Genomic DNA, 6252 nt, shown 5'->3' with positions numbered 1-6252 from the left:
CGGTGAGTCAACTTCTCCACGCGCCCTCAGAGGTCGCCGGGGAATCGGGATCACGGGAAGGGGAGCATCAGTGCCAAAGACAGCGTCGCAGTACGCGTTCCTGTTGATCTCTGAAACCTCGGGCTTCGGATTTTCTTCCTCAGCGTGAAAACTATCCGAAGACGAGTGAGACTGCCTCCTCGAGAATTTCGATCTTGAAGTCATTCTTTTCTTAAAAAGTAGAGAGAGAATTTGCAAGAGAGAGATTAGCTTGAGATTCTTGGGTGAAGTAAGAATGGTAAAAAATTCACAAGTACTTATAGGCAAAAAAAATTTACTATTCACCCCGACCTTCGATACGATTTCGTCTCCATTCTTTCCTCATGAACCATACCGCAAGCTAGGATCCCCAAACCCTACGATTCCTAGCTAGCTGGGGGGCTAACTGTTGGGGTCAAAATCGGTCAAGACGAAATCGATGTCCGAAAATCTCGGAAAAATATGAAAGATGTAAAAGCAACCTCGAGAGACTAATTGTTAATCGAGAAACCTTAAGAAAAAATTAAGTTCGAGATTCATCGTCTCGAAATCAACTGCTAGAAACATTTTCTACACAAGGAAAAAACCTACGGAAAACTAAAAACGCAAAGAACACGAACGCGCCGAAGGAACCGAGCAGCCAACACCGGACGTGGCCGTGGCCGCCGGGCGGCTAGCCCCGTGCTGGCCGTGGCCGCCGGCGGCGAGCGCCCGTGCTGGCCGTGGCCGCCGGGCGGCTAGCCCCGTTCTGGCCGTGGCCGCCGGCGGCTAGCGCCCGTGCTGGCCGTGGCCGCCGGGCGGCTAGCCCCGTGCTGGCCGTGGCCGCCGGCGGCTAGCGCCCGTGCTGGCCGTGGCCGCCGGGCGGCTAGCCCCGTGCTGGCCGTGGCCGCCGGCGGCTAGCGCCCGTGCTGGCCGTGGCCGCCGGGCGGCTAGCCCCGTGCTGGCCGTGGCCGCCGGCGGCTAGCGCCCGTGCTGGCCGTGGCCGCCGGCGGCTAGCGCCCGTGCTGGCCGTGGTCGCCGGGCGGCTAGCCCCGTGCTCGCTCGGGTCGTCGGACGGCTAGTCTTCGTGCATAAGTTCCAAGCCTCCGGGTCGCCAGAAATCCGTGTTTCACGACTTTCCGAGTCCTTATAAATAAAACTCCTTTTTCTGTTCCGGGATTTCTGAAAACCCCTAAGACGTCAACGGATAGGAAGACTTCGTATAAAACGGTGATGGTTATCGTACAACACCATTCACCTCAGCAATGGATCGAAGATCTTCCGAAAGACTCGACATCCAAGTAGGAGCATCCTTTCAGAGAAATCGTAGAAAAACAGCGGAAGCCCGGAATGCGGCCCGAAAGGGACCAACTCCGATCGGACGACCAGTTTACGATTTTCTAAAGGGATAGATGCGACGGTTTACAATTATCTTCGCATGACAAGATAAATGATAAACTTCCGAAAAGATAAATGTCAACTTTCCGAAAAGATAAATGTCAACTTTCCCGATAAACACGAAAGCCGACGAAAATGGAAAAAGTCCAGCCCACGGCAGACTCAGCCCACCAAGGATAGACCGTCATATGGGAGTATATAAGCAATGCTAGGAGCAGAGGAAGGGGGATCCAAAATCAGAAGAAAGAAACCACCCAGAGCAATTTAGAACTTAGGCGCTTATTTCCTTTTTTAGCGAGCTGCGACTCAACTAGGTTAGATCTAGGATTCGAGACTAGCGACGATCGACAGCTCTTGCGGCCGAGATCTCGACCTGTTGTCCAAACGCTCTCCGCAGATTCGGAAATAAGATTTTTTCTTTTTGCTCTACTTATTTTGCGTATTTATTCTCAAATTAGACTTGTCTTAACTCTGTCGTGCGTGGCCCAGCAGATAGCCGGGATCCTCGGGGAAAACTAGGTCAACTTAGTTTTCCTACGTTTTAACTTAACTAAAATCGACAGTGCGAATTTCGGTTCCCACAACTAAGTTTTTAAAAATTATCAAATCTTTCCGGGAAGTAGTCATCCGAGCAAAGGATAGCCTTTATTCCCCCAGGAGAAAGCAAGGGTTGATCTAGCCCAGTTAAGACCTTATCCGGGAATGAATGTAAGTTGGAACAGGTTATCTGCCTCGCCCACGGGCAAGAACCGAGTCAGCCGGGTCACCTCGCCCACGGGCGAGGACCGATGATTAAGGTCACCTTGCCCATGGGCGAGTACCACCAAACGGAGGTCAAATCGCCAGTGGGCGAGGATCACGGGACCGTGGGAACCTCGCCCGTGGGCAAGGATCAAGGGACCGTGGGTGCCTCGCCCGTGGGGGAGGATCATTCATCCCGATTTCCCCGCTCTCGGGCGAGCTCGGTCTTTTTTTCGACTCCGTGCATCCTTGCCTAAGTTTGCATAACCCGATCCTCGAATCCGCGAGCTTAACCTTCCTATTTCATTTCGATTAAGATCATCGAGGAAAACTTCGGGAAAGGTCATGAAAGATTCGGTTGACGAAAGGATTTTGATCCATCGTATAAAACGGTCACGGTTATCTCGAACACCAGTCATCTCAGTTATACGAAGGATTGAGATCCTTACGAGAAACCGACATTACGTCAAAGGTGATTTCTTAGAAAAATCGTAAAAACACCCGAAGTCTAAAACGGCCCGGAAGGGCCTGGACACGACCAAACGGCCAACTTACGGTTTTAGAATAAAATTAAGCCCATGATGGATATGACGGTCTATCTTTTATTTTGTATTTTACAGGAAGAGATAAATGTCAAGTTTCCCGAAGATAAATGTCAAGTTTTCCGAAGATAAATGTCAAGTTTCCGATAAACACGAAGATCGACGAAAATTGGAAAAAGCCCGCCTCGCGACAGATTCGGCCCAAGGGCAGAAGGGGAAGAGGGTAAACCGACCTTAAGGGAGTATATAAGGAGAGCTTGGGGCAATGAGCACGGGGAAAACTTTTCCAGAGCAAACTTAGCACTTAGAGCAATTTAGGCAATTTTCTGCTTTTATCGAGCTGCAACTCAACTAGGTTAGTACTTAGGTTGCTAGACTAGCGAACTTACCGACAACTCTCGTAGCCGAGGCTCTCAGTTGTTGTTCACGCTCAAACGCGGATTCGGAAATAATATCTTTTTGCTCTCTTTTTGTTCTAAGCCAAACACTGAGATGTTAAACCAGATGAAGGAACTGTTCGCTTCCCCCCAGAAACGGTTGGATGAACATGAAAATTAATGAGTTCTCTCACTAAACAGATCGAGACCTTAACAGCGAGAGCCAAAATCAAACTCCCGCGCGGAGCCACTAAAGTTAGAAACGGCAGAAGACTGCTTAGGAATTCGGGAGAATCGCAACAAAGACGCCCCGAAGAAACCAACGAGGCGAAACCCCAACGAAACGGCTCCAGCGGGAAAGTAGACAACCTCGGAAGACCTTACACCTCCCGCTGAGGGAAACGAAGAAGACGACATCAACGGATAAACCTGGACATGAGTGACGGTTGCAAAGGTTGGCAATCAGTACATTTTTTTAAGCCGCTGCCGCTGGATGGTTTATGAAACGAACGGGGCAAGTAATCAATAAGTTAGTCTTTCAATGAGTTAAATACAACATTTTCGTCGCGAGGATAGGAAAAAAAATGTTTAGATCCTTGTTGTGCAAACAAGAGTTAGTGAAAGACAAAAGTTGATACACAGACAAAACTGGATCTTTAAAAAAAATAAAAAGAAGACAAAGCTGGATCAGTTTCTTATAAAATTTACTAATATCACACTCTTGCACAAGATCAGTTTTTGAGACAGTAAAACGTAACCGGTAGATAGATCCAATCCAAAAGCTCACCGTGAGCTCGAGAACCAGGTAAACCAAAGCCTAGAGATTGACCACGAAGGAAGAAGGATCAATCCGAAGAACAGAGATTCTTAATTGTGGATGATGAACATGATGAATAGAGAGAGTTAGGGTTTAAGAAGTTTGTTTATTTGTTTTGATTGATTCTCCCGTAAAAGGGCAAAGACACACATATAGTGTTTACTAAACCAAAAGACTAAACCATAAAGATAAACCAATTATTAAAGAACTAAACCAGAAGATAGATAACTAAACCAAAAGGATAACCAGTTTATCCTGTCACAATACTCCCTTCTTCAGATCATCTTTGTCCCCAAAGATGCAAACATTAACAGGTTGTCTTCCTTTCCACTTAACACCTTCTTTGTTATGAAACTGTTGATAGAACTGTTGGGGAAAAATATCCAGACATAAGTTTTCTCCAGCTTCCGGATAGGTCCTCAACTTCCAGACCCTTGTTCAAGAGGAAACCAGGGACCGACCCCTGCCTTAGGTCCGACCCCTAGATCGGACCGACCGCTTGGAGCAAAATAGAAGTTTTCTACCTAAGGGGAAACTTCCATTTTTCTGATTATGGAAGAGTTCTATTACTTGAAGCCGACATCTACAAATATAAAAGGGGAGCCCAAATCCTAGAATAAGGGATCGACAATTCGAGAATTAGAGATTAAAGTTTAGGGACTAGAACTAGGGTTCATACAGCATCAAAACGTTGTAGTCCCGATCAATAACTCAATAACATCTCTTTGCTCTCGATTTACAACTCTTACAAACAAATTCTCTAGTGTTCCGTAGTGCTTAAACGATCCTACACAAAAATACCCTAACAGTTTGGCGCTAGAAGGAGGGGAGTGATCCAACTACGTGACAATGACGCTAGAGGACGATACTAACCAAACGGAGATGACTCCGAGAGAGATCGAGCTCCTCAACAAGCTCGAGTTTCTTCAGAGTCAGGTTACCGATCTTCACAAAGCTCGGGAGACAACACCCGGAGGTCCTGAACTTCTCCTCGAAGCTAGACGCCATAGAAGCGGAGAATCTTGTCCTCCGACAAAAGAACCATACCCTCAGAGAAGCTAGCAACAAGCGAAAGCGGTTCCAGACTAAGGTTCGACCCATGGCTTCACTCTACACTCCACGCGATGGTGAAGAAGTACCTCGTCGACCCGCCTCCACCGAAGACAAACCAGAAAGCCGAGGGCCGCGAATGATGGGACCCGAGTACAATTGGATAGCGATTCCGTTACGGAGGACAAAGAGTACTCACCCGACGATCATGGGATCTCAGATCCGGCTCTAGCGTCCTACTTAGAAAGGGTAGGCTCCGAAAGATTTGACACCATTCAATCTATGGTAGAAAGGCTCTCAGGGGTGGCTCCTCCTATTCGAAGGAGCAATCAGGGGTCCTACTCCGATACACCTTTCGTGGAAGAGATTGCTTCGTTGGAGATGCCACGAAAGTTCTCTTTCCCGAGCATAAAGATGTATGAAGGTACCGGGGATCCCGACAATCATATTGCCCAGTACAAGCAACGCATGCTAGTGGTAGCAATCCCTCGAGATGCACGGGAAGCTACCATGTGCAAAGGATTCGGATCAACCTTGACCGGCCCTCCTCTCCAGTGGTATATCAACCTGCCTACTAAATCCATCAAATCGATTTGCAGCCCTTAGCGATAAGTTCGTAGAGTAGCTCGCCAGCAGCCGTGACCTAGAGAAGAACTCAGATGATCTCTACGAGATCCTCCAGCATAGGAATGAGCCCCTTCGTTCCTACATAGCGCGCTTCAACCAAGCGAAGGTGGCTATCCCTGAGTGCAACGCTGATACGGCTATCTCAGCCTTTAAGAGGGGTCTACTTCCGGAAGGAGATCTTTACAAGGAGCTGATCAAATACAAGTGCAGGATTATGGAGGATGTACTGTCTCTCGTACTGGGGCTCAAGTAAGGTGGGAAGAAGACGTTGCTAGTAGGGCCAAAGCCGGTCCAAAGTATGATCAGAAGTTATTAAAGCCTACTAGGAATGACCGCGATGAGCCCTCTCATCCTGGCTCTTCACCACGATGCTCTTGTCATTTCACTTAACATAGCAAACTGCTTGGTCAAGCGAATACTAGTAGACAATGGGAGCTCCAGCAACATAATCTTCCATTCGGCTTTCGCCGACCTAGGGTTGGAACCTACAGCTCTAACCAGAAAGGCGACTCCCCTTGTAGGCTTCAGTGGAGAAGTCAAGCAAACCCTAGGAGAGGTCCTTCTCCCCGTGTACGCCGAGGGGATAAACCAAGCCACAAAGTTCCTAGTCGTCGACTGCCCTTCATCATACAAAGTATTATTGGGAAGGCCTTGGATCCACGACATGGGAGCCGTACCTTCAACTTTGCATCAGCTGGTCAAG

Source organism: Raphanus sativus, chromosome 8, assembly GCF_000801105.2.
Source record: "Raphanus sativus cultivar WK10039 chromosome 8, ASM80110v3, whole genome shotgun sequence".
Taxonomy (NCBI): domain Eukaryota; kingdom Viridiplantae; phylum Streptophyta; class Magnoliopsida; order Brassicales; family Brassicaceae; genus Raphanus; species Raphanus sativus.
The sequence above is the reverse complement of the archived record's forward strand: the minus strand, read 5'-3'. Positions refer to the sequence as shown.